The sequence below is a fragment of the Tachyglossus aculeatus genome, chromosome 1, assembly GCF_015852505.1.
Source record: "Tachyglossus aculeatus isolate mTacAcu1 chromosome 1, mTacAcu1.pri, whole genome shotgun sequence".
NCBI lineage: Eukaryota > Metazoa > Chordata > Mammalia > Monotremata > Tachyglossidae > Tachyglossus > Tachyglossus aculeatus.
In genome coordinates, this window is record NC_052066.1 from 169627229 (window position 1) to 169643421 (window position 16193).

Here is a 16193-nt window from a genome sequence, read left to right on the forward strand (position 1 = left end):
AGGCATAAAGAGAGGGAGAGTAATTGTCTGTCAGATATGAAGAGGGAAGATGTTACAGGCCGGAGGCAAGATGTGGGCAAGAGGTCGGCAGCGAGTTAGGATCGAGGTAGAGTGAGAAGATTGGTGTTAGAGGAGCAAAGTGTGTGGGCTGGGTTGTCGTAGGAGAGTAACAAGGTGAGATAGGAGGGGGCAGTGTAATTGAGTGCTTCAAGCCAATGGTGAGGAGTTTCTGTTTGATGCAAAGGTAGTATGGTGCTCTGTCTATGGTTGGTGCTCAGTAAATGCTACTGATTGAATGATCAAAACCAGATAGACCCCGAAAGGAGACTCCAAGAGGTAGAAAGTCCAGGATAGTTACTACCAACAAGGGGCTTGTCCCCCTTGGAGGTATTGTCTTGTCTCTTTACACACAGTCACATCACTGACATCTCCAAGTTCTCCCCACCTTTGCCAAGTCAACAACTCTTGCCCTGAGAGAGAATTTTTCTCATCAGTCCCCTTGGCCTTGAAGTGGGAAGAATTCGCAGCTGGCAGAAGGTGCGAACTGGATGGTCCTGGGGTCAGCCACCCTCTGCTGCCTCAAACGTTTCCCATTCAGCCTGACTGTCATGATCCAATCTCTGCTCTCAGGCCCCAGCTCAGATGAAATGTGTCACAGCAGCCGCTGTTGACATCACAAAGGATGTGACTCATTGTTGTGCTTGAGATCACAGGGAGCAGAACTCAGTGGTAGCCCACGGGCCATTTTTCCAGTAAAAAAGGCAGAGATAGCCCATCTATGAATACTTAAGGGATTGACCCCTGGGTCTCTCTTCAGTCTGTCTGAAACCAGGCTTGGATCCAGGATTTTTAAGAAGATGTGCTCATCACAAATGGGACAGGTAAAAGAACGGAGTCCATGGTACCCAGGTAGTTGGGATCACTTTCCAAAATATACATAACTAGGGGCTACTGAAGCAGCATTTTCATTGGCCAGCCCCCTGAGCTTAAGCCTCTCTAATGAGGATGGATTCTAAGTAATCAATGCCAATTCAGGGAAGAGAGCTCTGAATCACGGTTGATGGCCACTTTCAATTATGAATTCCATGTGCGGCAGCAGGGGGACAAAAAGACCACTATAGGAAACTTAAAAGTACCCCTCCTCCACGAGGCCTTCCCTGACTTAGTTCTCATTTCCTCTTCTCCCTCTCTTTTCTATATTGCCTTTGCTCTAGGATTTGCACCTCTATTCACTCCTCAACCCCACAGCACTCATATTCATTCAATCGTATTTATTGAACACTTACTGTGTGCAGGGCACTGTACTAAGGGCTTGGGAAGTACAAATCGGTAACAGAGACAGTACCTACTGTATCCACAGTTGATTTATTTAGATCAGTGTCTGTATCCCCCCTCCACTGTAAGCCTACATTGTGGGCAGGGAATGTGTCTACCAACTCTATTATTCTATAATAATAATGATGGCATTTATTATTAAGCGCTTACTATGTGCAAAGCCCTGTTCTAAGCGCTGGGGAAGTTACAAGGTGATCAGGTTGTCCCACGGGGGCTCACAGTCTTAATCCCCATTTTACAGATGAGGGAATTGAGGCCCAGAGAAGTTACGTGACTTGCCCAAAGTCACACAGCTGACAATTGGCGGAGCCAGGATTTGAACCCATGACCTCTGACTCCAAAGCCCGGGCTCTTTCCACTGAGCCACACTGCTTCTCTAATCCCGCAAGCACTTAGTACACAGTAAGTACTCAATAAGTATGATTGATCGATCGATCCTCTGGAACCCAGAACACTGCCTGCAGTTCTGGTCACATCTTAGGAAAGACATAATAAAGGCTGAGAAAGTACAAAGACAGGCAACCAAGATTCATAGGGGTGATGTGGAATAGCTCCCATATGTGAAGGGGAGGGGAATGAAATTATTTTCCATCTGGAAAAATGAAAGCAAAAGGAAGCATGATTGAAGTTTACAAAATCACCAAGAGCATGGAGAGAGTCAACCAGTTGCTCACTAACTCTCACAGCACAAGGACTAGAGAAACAGCATGGCCTACTGGAAAGAGCACAGACCTGGGTGTCAGAGGACCTGGGTTCTAATCCCCCTCCACCACGTGTCTGCAAGTCACTTAACTTCTAAGTGCCTCAGTTACCTCACCTCAGTAATGATGTGGCTTATGTTCAATGACCATAAGAACATAAGAAATCCATTATGGAGTCAGGCCGATGTTACTTGGGTAACCTTGCTTCAGTGTTTAGAGGACCACTTTAAAGGTTAAGCATTTAGTACAGTGCTCTGCGCAAAATAAGCACTCAGTAAATACCATTGATGATGACAGTTCCCCCCCTTAACTAACAGCCAGACTAACTCTTCCCTTTCCTCTGCCAAAAAATCTGACTAGATCTTTCATCTGTGGATGTAGTGAACCTCTGTGAACCTCTCAGGCTTCCTACTAATAATGCACTTTGGCAGGATGGCTTGCTGAAAATGAATTTCACCTAAGAATTTAAATAGTGCAGGGAAGTAGCGTCAGAATCTTTTCCAGTGGGTTACCCTGCATTCCCCTGCTTTTTATTCCATATTCCTCCCACCACCAGTGTCTGAAGACACACTGGAAAGTCTGAAATTGTCACTGAGTTTAGCGCTGCTAGCTACTCTGCATCCCTCTCCCTCCCCCGACTCCCCAGCAGAATCTCAAAGACCCTCAGCTCTGGTTCCTCTTTTATTTGGGTTCAGGGAAATACCCCTTTGGCAGGTTGGCATGTGGCCCTCTGTCTATGGGCCCGTCAACCTTCCCTTCATGTTCAATCCATGGCAAACAGCATGGTCTCCCCCTTCTAGACTGTGAGCCCACCGTTGGGTGGGGACTGTATATGTTGCCAACATGTACTTCCCAAGCGCTTAGTACAGTGCTCTGCACACAGTAAGCACTCAATAAATACGATTGATTGATTGATTGATAAAGCCCGGGCCTGGGAGCCTGAGAAAATGGGTCCTAATCCCAGCTCTGCCATTTGCACACTATGTGATCTTGGGCAAGACACTTCACTTCTCTGTGCCTCGGTCTCCTCAACTGCAAAATGGGGATTCAATACCTGTTTTGGGGTGGGGTTTTTTAATGGTGTTTGTTAAGCACTTACTATGTGCCAGGAACTGTACTAAGCACTGGGATAGATACAAGCTACAGTCTTAATCCCCATGTTACAGATGAGGCACAGAGACGTTAAGTGACTTGCCCAAGGTCACAAAGCAGACAAATGGAGGATCCCGGATTAGAACCCAGGTTCTTCTGACTTCCAGTCCTGTGCTCTACCCACTAGTCCACACTGCTTCCAACCATTCTCCCTCCTACTCAGACTGTGAGCCCTATGTGGAGTAGGGAATATATCTGGCCTGATTAACTTGTAACTACCCCAGCGCTTAGAAGAGTGCTTGACGCATAGTGAGTACTTATCACGAAAAAAATCCTCCTCTCTAATGCCTCCCCTGTTCCCATCCTTCTCTCCCTCCTCTATCCTTCTCACCTCACCCCAAATTCTATTAGAGACTGTGAAGTTGAGAGTGTTTCTCTTTCATAATTCTTAGATTCCCCTTCAAGACCTGTTTGAGGCTGGGCAGGCATCAGAGAAGCAGCATGGCTCAGTGGAAAGAGCACAGGCTTGGAAGTCAGAGGTCATGGGCTCAGATCCCAGTTCTGCCAGTTGTCATCTGTGTGACTTTGGGCAAGTCACTTCACTTCTCTGTGCCTCAGTTACCTCATCTGTAAAATGGGGATGAAGGCTGTGAGCCCCACGTGGGACAATCTGATCACCTTGTATCCTCCCCAGCACTTAGAACAGTGCTTTGCACATAGTAAGCGCTTAACAAATACTATTATTATTATTGTTTTTATGATTATTATTATTATCAGGATTCCAAGGGAACCAGCCACACAGCCACAAAGCTTTGGATGGTTGGATGTCATTTTTCAGGCTGGGGGAGAGAGGGTGTTACGGCACCAGCCGACAAGCCTCCTCTCCCCTGGCATCTGGTGGGATATCACCAGTCCCCCAAAACTCCGTTCACAGAAGTCTCACCTCCAGGACGGCCCTCCAGAACCTCAGTCAAGCGGCTTGGCCTCTTAAGCAGAGCAAGCCTGATACTGAGCATCTGATTCTGCTCTGAAGCCCTAATGCAGTATCCAAGCTGTGAGTCTCAAATGGAGTGGAATTAGGTAGGATTCAAAAATTCCTCCAAGCTCAGCTAGCGTGCAGCAGGGCTTACTAGTAGGAGCCCGACTGATTTTTTTTATGGTATTTGTTAAGCTCTTACTATGGGTCAAACACTTTTCTAAGTGCTGGGGTAGGTCAAGTTAATTAGGTTGGACATAGTCCCTGTCCCGCTTGGGGCTCACAGTCTAAGTAGGAGGGAGAACAGGTATCGAATCCCCATTTTACAGTTGAAGAAACTGAGGCACAGAGAAGTTAAGTGACTTGCCCAAGGTCAAGCACCAGACCAGTAGCGGCGCTGGGATTTGAACTCAGGTCCTCTGACTCCCAGTCCTGTGCTCTTCCCACTAGGCGATCCCAAGCCTGTAAAATATGGTTCCTGAAAGCCTGCAGGGCCGGGCATTGATAATCCAGTCTTTCCATGGATGGTAATGAGCACTAAATTCAAGGTGAAGTGGCCCCTCTACCGTCAATAGGGTGAAGCCCCCTGCAGCTTTGCTCAACATTAAAAACGTTTGAGACCTCAAGAGAAAGGAACAGGGACAGAGCTGGAAATAGAAAGCAAAGTGGGAGTGAGACGAAGGAAGGGAATGTATTTATTTCCTGGAAATGTGTTCATACTTCCAGTCCTAAGTGAAAATCTTGAATATTTGAGAGAGCTCTGGGCTTGGGGGTCATCCCTACATTTGTTCCTGGCCATATCACCAGGAAACAGAATCTATGAGCTTGCTCCCACCCTATAATTTAGGGCATAGGATGATGCTATTCAAATCTCTTGTGTTCATGTCGGTGAGCCCCTGCGGGATTGGGGTCCGAGGCAGTGGAACCTGAGCAATTAGGTCTAGGAGACTGCTCAATCAATCAGTTAATCAGTAGTACTTACTGAGCACCTATTGCATGCACTTACTGTTCCCAAGGCTTGGGAGAATACAGTAGAATAAATAGACGGGATCCGTGTTCCAAAGGCTTGGGAGAATACAGTAGGATAAATAGATGTGATTCCTGTTCCAAAGGCTTGGGAAAATACAATAGAATAAATAGACTCTCAAGAAGCTTACAATCTAACGAGGGAGACAGGCACTAAAGCAAAGTTCAGCTAGAAGGAAGTAAGGCTGTGTAACCTTGGGCAAGTCACTTAACTATTCTGTACCTCAGTTACCTCATCTGTAAAATTGGAATTGACTATGAGCCCCACATGGGACACGGACTGTGTCCAACTTGTATCTACCGCAGAGCTTAGGAGAGTGCCTGGTGAATTGTAAGCACTGGAATACCATTAAAAAGGTAATAGAGTATAAAGGGAGAGTATAGAGAAGCAGCGTGGCTCAGTGGAAAGAGCACGGGCTTTGGAGTCAGAGGTCCGTTTCAAATCCTGGCTCTGCCACTTGTCAGCTGTGTGACTTTGGGCAAGTCACTTGACTTCTCTGTGCCCCAGTTACCTCATCTGTAAAATGGGGATTAAGACTCTGAGCCCCACGTGGACAACCTGATCACCTTGTATCTACCCCAGCACTTAGAGTAGTGCTTTGCACATAGTAAGCGCTTAATAAATGCCATAATAATTATTATTATTATTGTAACCTCCCCAGTGCTTAGAACAGTGCTTTGCACATAGTAAGCACTTAACAAATACCATTATTATTATTATTATTATTAAAGATATGTAGATAAGGACAGCAGCAGTGGGTGTTAGGGGATAAAAAGTAGGGAGATTAGAAATTCACTGGGGAAGATCTGCTTCAGGAGATGTGATTTAAGAAAGGTTTTGAAGATGAGCAGAGCAGTTGTCTGTTGGATATTTAAGGAGGTCGGGGAGAGTTCCAAACAGGGAAAGGGTGGAGCAACAGGTTGAAAGCCGGAGAGGCAGAGTGAGTAGGTTAGTTTGCGAGTGCCAGCTGGGGTGGGAGAAGAGAGTGGATTAGTAGGAGAGAGAGAAGTGTTAGTAGTTTCTGTTTGATGCAGAGAGGAATGGGCAATGATTGGAGATTTCGGAGGAATGGTAGGAAGCAGGCAGAACATGGTTTTCAAAAAATGATCCGGGCAACATAGTGGGTACGGACTGGAAGAGGAGAGAGACAGGAGACAGGAAGATCAATAAGGTGGATGAAGCTGGACTATGACAAGTGCCTGAGCCAACATGGGATCACTTGCGTGGAAATCCTGGAAATATCAGGTGACAGACTGAATATAGGGGTTAAAGAGAGGGAGGAGTCTAGGATAATTCCAAGGATGCAGGCTTTTTTTTTTAATATAGTATTTTGTTAAGTGCTTACTATGTGCCAGGCAATGTATTAGGTGCTGGGGGAGATTAATCAGTTAATAATAATAATAATGGCATTTATTAAGCACTTACTATGTGCAAAGTACTGTTCTAAGCACTAAGTTAATCAGGTTGGACACAATCCCTGTGTCACAGTTTTAATCCCCATTTTACAGATAAGGTAACTGAGGATAAAGAAGTGAAATGATCTGCTCGAAGTCACACGGCAGACAAGTGAAAGAGCCAGGTTCTTCCGATTCCCAGGCCCATGCTCTATTCACTAGGTCACTTTCTTCTCACAGAATCACAGATTCTGCTTGAGAGATGGGAAGAATGGTAGAGCTGGAGCTCAAAGCAGTCCTACTCCCATTTCCCTGTTCCTCTTTTAATAATAATAACAATAATAATAGTATCTGTTAAGAATTTAATATGTGCCAAACACTGTAATAATAATAATGATGGCATTTATTAAGCACTTACTATGTGCAAAGCACTGTTCTAAGCGCTGGGGAAGTTACAAGGTGATCAGGTTGTCCCACGGGGGGCTCACAATCTTAACCCCCATTTTACAGATGAGGTAACTGAGGCACAGAGAAGTTAAGTGACTTGCCCAAAGTCACACAGCTGACAGTTGGAAGAGCCGGGATTTGAACCCATGACCTTGGACTCCGAGGCCCATGCTCTTTCCACCGAGCCACGCTGCTTGTAAGCACTGGGGTAAATACATGATAATTAGGTTGGATACAATCCCTGGCCCACATGGGTTTCACAATCTAAGGGGAAGGAAGAGCAGACATTGAATTCCTATTTTGCAAATGAGGAAACTGAGGCACAGAGTAGGGTTTGGTCCTGGATTAGAAACCAGATCCTCAGACTCCCAAGCCTCTGCTCTTTCCACAAAGCCATGCTGCTTTCTCCCTTCTCCCCTGCTGCCTGCTCTCCCCAAGGGCTTTGCGGCCACCTGCTCCACTCCACTCCTCACCGTACCTCGCTCTCGCCTGTCCCGCCATCGACCCCCGGCCCACGTCATCCCCCGGGCCTGGAATGCCCTCCCTCTGCCCATCCGCCAAGCTAGCTCTCTTCCTCGCTTCAAGGCCCTGCTGAGAGCTCACCACCTCCAGGAGGCCTTCCCAGACTGAGCCCCTTCCTTCCTCTCCCCCTCGTCCCCCTCTCCATCCCCCCATCTTACCTCCCTCCCTTCCCCACAGCACCTGTATATATGTATATATGTTTGTACATATTTTTTTTACCCTATTTATTTATTTAATTAATTTGTACATATCTATTCTATTTATTTTATTTTGTTAGTATGTTTGGTTTTGTTCTCTGTCTCCCCCTTTTAGACTGTGAGCCCACTGTTGGGTAGGGACTGTCTCTATATGTTGCCAATTTGTACTTCCCAAGCGCTTAGTACAGTGCTCTGCACATAGTAAGTGCTCAATAAATACGATTGATGATGATGAGTGGAGAGAGGTGGTGGAAAGAACCTGCCATCGGGGCCCTGTCCCTCCCTTCTGACTAAGACCTATCGTTCTGCCTCAGATAGGCTAGTGGCCTGCCCTTGTCTTCGGTCCCTGGAACCGTGGCACTGAAGTGTTTGAGGCTCTCTGATCATTAAACTCCTCTGACATTTCCCTGTGGCCTCAAGGACATTTCCTTTCCTCAGAGCTCTCCCAGACCTAAGGTTTGCAGGCTCTCCTTGAAGGGACGAACTGTGTCATTCCCAGCCTGAGATTATGATCGACTAATGAGAGGGCAGGGGCCGGACTGTCCCTAGAACATTCTGCTTCAGCAGGTCCCACTGGCCTCTCATCTCTTTGTTGCTCTATTCCCTCCCAGTGCCAGGAAAGATGGGCCACTTCGCTTCCTACCCTCAGCAGCCCTGCGGGGCAGGGGGCCCCGGAGACAGCTACCCAACCCCACTGGTGCTACAGAAGACGCAGCCCTGCTGACAATATCTAGGGAGAGACAGAGAAAGAGAGAGAGAGAGATCAAGAGAGAGAAAGGGAGAGCGATGGTGTCAGAGGGGAGGACATGCCAGCTTGTGAAGCATTCGGGGAGGTGGGTAGCTGCAGTCTCCAAGAGGTGGTTATTCTTAGATGCCAGGAATAGCTCAGATTGGGTGTCTGGCACCTCCGTCTGTACCCAGAGGTACAGGGTGAGGGAGGAGAGGCAGGGAGTTGAACGGCCAGCCGACTCGCTGAGCTGTTTCCTGTTTGATCCCGCATCCGGTTCCTTATCTGCAGGGGAGGGCTAGGGTCAGAGCCAAGAGGAGGGCTCTTCTGGGGCTGGGGGGAGAGGGGGATCTGGGGATGAAGATGAGGATTGCGACTGCCGCTTCTTTCTCTTCATAAGCTCGGTCTTTGGCTGGACCGTTGGGAAAAGGATTTGTCTATAGATCGGTTTTGTGCTTGCCAGATCCTGGAGCAGGAATGATTCAGCAAGAAGGCAAAGTGTACCTCAACTTTCCAATCAGCATCAGTCCTGGCCCCTCGGAGAGAGAGCTGGGCAGTCAGGAGGGTGCCCCTTGTCTTTCTGACTGCTCCACCCCTGGAGTTAAGGAGAGGGGCAGAAGGGCATCAGCCTTGACTCTCCCTGCAATGTCGCTTTGCAGCATGGCCTAGTGTGAAGAGCACGAGCCTGAGAGTCAGAAGCCCTGGGTTCTAATACCAGTCCTGCCAGTTGCCCCCCGTGTGACCTTGGACCCGTCACTTAACTTCTCTGTGACTCAGTTACCTCACCTGTAAACTGGAGATTTAGACAGGGAGTCCTATGTGGGATTTGGATTATCTTGTACCTCCCCCAGTGCTTGCCTGGCACATTGTAAGTGGCTAAACAAATACTATAAAAAAAATCACTTAATTTCCCTGTGCCTCACTTTCCTCAATTGTAAATGGGAATTCATTATCTGTTGGGATGCTGTACCTGTTCTCCCTCCTACTTAGACTGTAAGCCCCGTGTGAGCCCCCTCGTTCTCGCCTGTCCCACCGTCTACCCCCAGCCCACATCCTTCCCCTGACCTGGAATGCCCTCCCTCCACACATCAGCCAAGCTAGCTCTCTTCCTCCCTTCAAAGCCCTACTGAGAGCTCACCTCCTCCAGGAGGCCTTCCCAGACTGAGCCCCCTTTTTCCTCTCCTCCTCCCCATCCCCCTGCCCTACCTCCTTCCCTTCCCCAAAGCACTTGTATATAGTTGTACAGATTTATTACTCTATTTACTTGTACATATTTACTATTCTATTTGTTTTGTTAATGATGTGCATATAGCCTTAATTCTATTTGTTCTGACGATTTTGACACCTGTCTACATGTTTTGTTTTGTTGTCTGTCTCCCCTTTCTAGACTGTGAGCCCGTTGTTGGGTAGGGACCGTCTCTATGTGTTGCCGACTTGTACTTCCCAAGAGCTTAGTACAGTGCTTTGCATACAGTAAGCACTCAGTAAATACGATTGAATGAATTAATGCATCTGTTCACCCTCCTGCTTAGACAATGAGCCCCATGAGGGATAGAGATTATGCCTAACCTGATACACTCACTCCCTTGGTGACCTCATTCGCTCCCACGGCTTCAACTATCATCTCTACGCTGATGACACCCAGATCTACATCTCTGCCCCTGCTCTCTCCCCCTCCCTCCAGGCTCGCATCTCCTCCTGCCTTCAGGACATCTCCATCTGGATGTCCGCCCGCCACCTAAAGCTCAACATGTCGAAGACTGAGCTCCTTGTCTTCCCTCCCAAACCTTGTCCTCTCCCTGACTTTCCCGTCTCTGTTGACGGCACTCCCATCCTTCCCGTCTCACAAGCCCGCAACCTTAGTGTCATCCTCGACTCCGCTCTCTCATTCACCCCTCACATTCAAGCCGTCACCAAAACCTGCCGGTCTCAGCTCCGCAACATTGCCAAGATCCACCCTTTCCTCTCCATCCAAACTGCTACCCTGCTCATTCAAGCTCTCATCCTATCCCGTCTGGACTACTGCACCAGCCTTCTCTCTGATCTCCCATCCTCGTGTCTCTCTCCACTTCAATCCATACTTCATGCTGCTGCCCGGATTATCTTTGTCCAGAAACACTCTGGGCATATTACTCCCCTCCTCAAAAATCTCCAGTGGCTACCAATCAATCTGCGCATCAGGCAGAAACTCCTCACCCTGGGCTTCAAGGCTCTCCATCACCTCGCCCCCTCCTACCTCACCTCCCTTCTCTCCTTCTACTGCCCAGCCCGCAACCTCCGCTCCTCCACCGCTAATCTCCTCACTGTACCTCGTTCTCGCCTGTCCCGCCATCGACCCCCGGCCCACGTCATCCCCCGGGCCTGGAATGCCCTCCCTCTGCCCCTCCGCCAAGCTAGCTCTCTTCCTCCCTTCAAGGCCCTGCTGAGAGCTCACCTCCTCCAGGAGGCCTTCCCAGACTGAGCCCCTTCCTTCCTCTCCCCCTCGTCCCCCTCTCCATCCCCCCATCTTACCTCCTTCCCTTCCCCACAGCACCTGTATATATGTATATATGGTTGTACATATTTATTACTCTATTTATTTATTTATTTATCTTACTTGTACATTTCTATCCTATTTATTTTATTTTGTTGGTATGTTTGGTTCTGTTCTCTGTCTCCCCCTTTTAGACTGTGAGCCCACTGTCGGGTAGGGACTGTCTCTATGTGTTGCCAATTTGTACTTCCCAAGCGCTTAGTACAGTGCTCTGCACATAGTAAGCGCTCAATAAATACGATTGATTGATTGATTGATTGATTGATTGATTTGTAACTACCCCAGTGCTTAGAACAATGCTTGACACAGAATAAGCACTTTCCAATGCCATTAAAAAATCCAACTATAAATCTTATTTGACTCCTGACTAATCAATCAATTGTATTTATTGAGCACTTACTGTGTGCAGAGCACTGTACTAAGTGCTTAGGAAGTACAAGCTGGCAACATATAGAGACGGTCCCTACCCAACAGTGGGCTCACAGTCTAGAAGACTAAGGGGAGGATGGTGGGAGTAAGAGGGATGGGAAGATGACATCCCTTGAAACACTAAGGAAGAAGCAGTATAACCTAGTGGATAGAGCCCGGGACTGGAGTCAGAAGGACCTGGGTTCAAATTCTGGCTCCACCACTTGTCTGTTGTGCGACCATGGGTAAGTCGCTTAATTTCTCTGTGTCTCAGTTACCTCTTATGCAAAATGGGGATTAAGACTGTGAACAGGGACTGTGTCCAACCTGATTAACTTGTATCTTCCCCAACAACTCAGTACAGTGCCAGGCACATAATAAGCAGTTAACAAGCAACTTAGCAACAATGAGGTCATAAAATCCCCTGAAGATAGGCTGCGTGGGCAGTCCTCCATGGATTACTCTCCCTGCCCTTCAAAACCTTACTGAAGGCACATCTCCTCCAAGAGGCCTTCCCTGACTAAGCCCTCCTTTCCTCTTCTCCCACTCCCTTCTATGTCACCCTGACTTACCCTTTATTCATCCCCCCTTCCAGCCCCACAGCACTTAAGTACATATCTGTAATTTATTTATATTGTCTGTCTCCCCACTCTAGACCGTAAGCTTGTTGTGGGCAGGGAATGTGTCTGTCTTTTGTTACACTGTATTCATTCATTCAATCATATTTATTGAGCGCTTACTGTGTGCAGAGCACTGTACTAAGCGCTTGGGGAGTACAAGTTGGCAACATATAGAGACGGTCCCTACCCAACAGCGGGCTCACAGTCTAGAAGGGGGAGACAACAAAACAAAACATATTAAGAAAATAAATAGAATAAATATGTACAAGTAAAATAGAGTAATAAATATGTATAAACATATATACATATATACAGGTGCTGTGGGGAGGAGAAGGAGGTAAGGCGGGGGAATGGGGAGGGGGAGGAGGGGGAGAGGAAAGAGGGGGCTCAGTTTGTACTCTTTCAAGCACTTAGTACAGTGCTCTTCACACAGTAAGCACTCAATAAATGTGATTGACTGACTGACTGGCTGACAGACCGATTCTTCACTCCCCACCTCCACCCCTCAGATCGGACAACAAAACACAGAATGAAGGAAATGAACGGTGGGTCTCCCAGGGGACAGACATGAGTTTTCATATCTTAGGAGGCATCTGTTGCTTCCTCTACTGGTTTCAGCCCCATTGGGTGGGGAGGAGGAAAGGCAAGGTAATGAGGAGACAGAATGCTGGGATCTGGTTGAGTCACCTTAAAATGGAATGGGGAGGAACTTGGAGTGGTAAGGGAATGACTAAGTATGAAGAAGGGAGAAGATGGAGGAGTTAGAGACGTTTGAGACGTGGAAAGGTAAGAGGCAGTAGGAGATAAATTTGGGAGGGAAGCTGAGGGGGGGAAGGGAAATGGCCTAGGAATGGGATGGAGAAAGGTGTGTTTTGGTGTGCCGTGAAGATTGGACTTGGGTCACCGCTGATCACACCCCAGAACTCTCCACTAGGTAGCTGGGGGGTCTCTTTCAAGTACCTGCCACCCCCGATCAAGGCTCTGAGGGTCCTCAGACTCCTCCTCTACTGAACCACCATGCTGCCTCTCAGAAATCCCACACTAGCTCTCCTCCATGTCACCAGGGAGCCTCCACCCCAACCTGCCTCCCACCACACCAGTGGGACGGAAAAAAGCAGCCGCAGCCTGGCACCTCCTTCAGAAACCTCGTGTAGGCTGTGGTGGCCACTGCTGGAGCAGTCAATGCGGTCACGGTGGTTCCTATAGACTTGGAGCAGAAAGTGGCTGGAAATCCTGCTCTTCCAAGCCACAGTACCCTACTGAGCATTGTTTCTTTCTCTTTATTGCCTTTGCATTTTTGTTTCATCTCTCTGTATGTGTCTATCACCAGTCTCCTCTCCCCCTTTGCATTTTTAGATTGTAAGCCCCTTGAGGGACAGGGACGGTGTCTAATTCTCACCAGTGTATTCTTCCCCGGTGCTTAGTACGCTGCTCTGCACACAGTAAATCCGTAAAAAATACTATTACTACTACAACCGCTAAGATAGACAAGGATCCATGTACTCCAACATCTGCTTACAGTGAAGCAGTGTAGTTTAGTGGAAAGAGCACGGGCTTGGGAATCGGAGGACATAGGTTCTAATGCCGGCTCTGCCACTTGTCTGCTGTGTGACCTTGGGCAAGCCGCTTAACTTCTCTGTGCCTCAGTTACCTCATCTGTAAAATGGGGTTTGAAACTTTGAGCCCCCCCGGGACAACCTGATTTCTTTGTATCTGCCCCAGCACTTAGAATAGTGCTCGGTACATAGTAAGCTCTTAACAAATACCATAATTATATTATTATTATTATCTGTTTCTAATTTTTATGTTTCTACACAAACTTTCTTTGCTTCAGTGGCAAAACCAGTGAACATAGGAGAAAGGATAAATGGAGGTACAGCCCGGCAAGTTGGGCATGACAGGCCAACTCCAGGAAAGCTCAGGCCAGAACAGGATTTTTCTAGCCCCAGTTTGGCCTGTTATTTGTATTAATGCCTGTCTCCCCCTCCAGACTGTATGCTCTTTCTGGGCACAGAATGTGTCAGATTGTACTCTTACAAGGGCTTATTACAGGGATTGGCACATAGTAAGTTCTCAATAAATATTATTCATTGATTTTCTTTATTTGCTAAGCGCTTACTCTGTTCCAGGCACTGCACTAAGCACTGGGGTAGATAAGAGCTGACCAGGTTGGACACAGTCCTCGTCCCACATAGCCTTAATTTCCATTTAACAGATGCGGTAACTGGGGCACAGAGAAATTAAGTGACTTGCTCAAGGCCACACTGAAGACGAGTGGCAGAACTGGGATTAGAACCCAGGCCCTCTGACACCCACTGGGCCATGCTGCTTCTCGACTGATGGATAATTTTGAGGTGGCAATGGGTCATAGTCCTATAAAGCCACCTACAGCTTTTTGATTAGCAGAAATTCTGCCCCTGATCTTCTCATTTCACCTACCAAATAGCCAAGTAACTGCTTTATCTACTTTCAGATGCTGTTGTCCCAACAATGCCATTAAGCTGGGACGCACAAAGTAGGGTCCTTTAGAAATACCCTGACTCCCCAGAAAGAAGGTCACAAGGACCTTGGCTGGCACCAACCAAGATAAAACTAAAGACCTTCCTTGAGGAATGGCAGAAATCCAAGCCTGGCGAGAATACCCAGAATAGAAAAACTCTTAAAAATACCTTACTTTAAAGAAATAATTTGCTCATCCAATCAAGGTGAGGAAGAAAGTTAAACAAAGGAAGAGGAGGAGGTAGAGTGTGTGGCTGTATATGGCATGCTGAGACAGTGAGACCCCCCAGGTGAGAGAAAGTCTCAGAGAAATCCAAAGGAGCTTCAACATGATAATAATAATAATGATAATAATTTTGGTATTTGTTAAGCGCTTATTATGTGCCACGCACTGTTCTAAGCACTGGGGGAGATACAAAGTAACCAGGTTGTCCCACATGGGGCTCACAGTCTTCATCCCCATTTTCCAGACGAGGGAACTGAGGCACAGAGAAGTGAAGTGACTTGCCCAAAGTCACACAGCTGATAAGTGGCGGAGCCAGGATTAGAACCTATGACCTCGGACTCCCAAGCCCGCGCTCTTTCCACTGAGCCACGCTGCTTCCCTAAGCATGATGATTGAAGCAATACTCAAAGTGAGAAACAGCAAGGCCTAGTGGATAGAGCACAAGCCTGGGAGTCAGAAGGACTTGGGTTCTAATCCCGGTTCCGCCACTTGTCTGCTGTGTGACCTTGGACAAGTCACTTCACTTCTCTGTGACTCAATCTCAATGAGGATTGAGATTGTGAGCCCTGTATGAGACAGGGACTGTGTCCATAGCTTATATCTAGCCTAGTGTTTAGTGTTAGTGTTTAATAGAGTGCCTGGCACATAGTAAACATTTAACAAGTGCCATAAAAAGGGAGAGGAGCCTCTACAGCAGCACTTCCATGAAGCAGCATGGCTCAGTGGAAAGAGCCCGGACTTTGGAGTCAGAGTTCATGGGTTCAAATCCCGGCTCTGCCAATTGTCAACTGTGTGACTTTGGGCAAGTCACTTAAGTTCTCTGTGCCTCAGTTACCTCATCTCTAAAATGGGGGTTCAGACTGTGAGCCCCCCGTGGGACAACCTGATCACCTTGTAACCTCTCCAGCGCTTAGAACAGTGCTTTGCACATAGTAAGCACTTAATAAATGCCATCATTATTATCATCATCATCATCATCATCATCAATCGTATTTATTGAGCGCTTACTGTGTGCAGAACACTGTACTAAGCGCTTGGGAAGTACAAGTTGGCAACACATAGAGACAGTCCCTACCCAACAGTGGGTTATTATTCCATGAATTCATTCATTCAATCGTATTTATTGAGCACTGACTGAGTGCAGAGCACTGTGCTAAGGACTTGACACTGCACTAAGGCTATTCTGTTATGAATTCTAAGGCTAATTCTAATTCTAATCTCTGGAGGAAAGAACTTTGCTTTTGTAACTGGCTCGTATTTTATAGCCTTTTGCTTGTCTCAACATTTAACAGAGGAGTGTGGGTGTAGTATCTTTTCGTGCTACCCTCAGAACGTAAGCTTCTCAGGACCAAGATCACATCTCTCACTTCTTTGTAAAAATCCCTCAAGCATTTAATTCACTGCTCTGCCCACAGTAAGTGCCAGATAAATAGTGTTGATACTGATCCTGATAGTAAAACATTTTTATTCCTTTTTACCCCAAATCAAC

General features: G+C 47.3%; 1 protein-coding gene across 5 annotated transcripts in view; it reads left to right on the forward strand.

Annotated features, from left to right (window-relative positions):
* The first annotated feature begins 750 nt into the window (after positions 1-750).
* Positions 751-16193, forward strand: part of ZDHHC22 (zinc finger DHHC-type palmitoyltransferase 22) — a 47092-nt gene continuing 31649 nt past the window's right edge. For 4 of the 5 annotated variants that reach the window (XM_038766264.1, XM_038769896.1, XM_038769126.1 and 1 more), the window contains exon 1: positions 751-881. The gene's annotated coding sequence lies outside the window, so the exon portion shown is untranslated. Of the gene's footprint in view, positions 882-4554; positions 4653-16193 lie in introns of all 5 variants that reach the window. The other variant, XM_038766951.1, reaches the window with a different exon arrangement.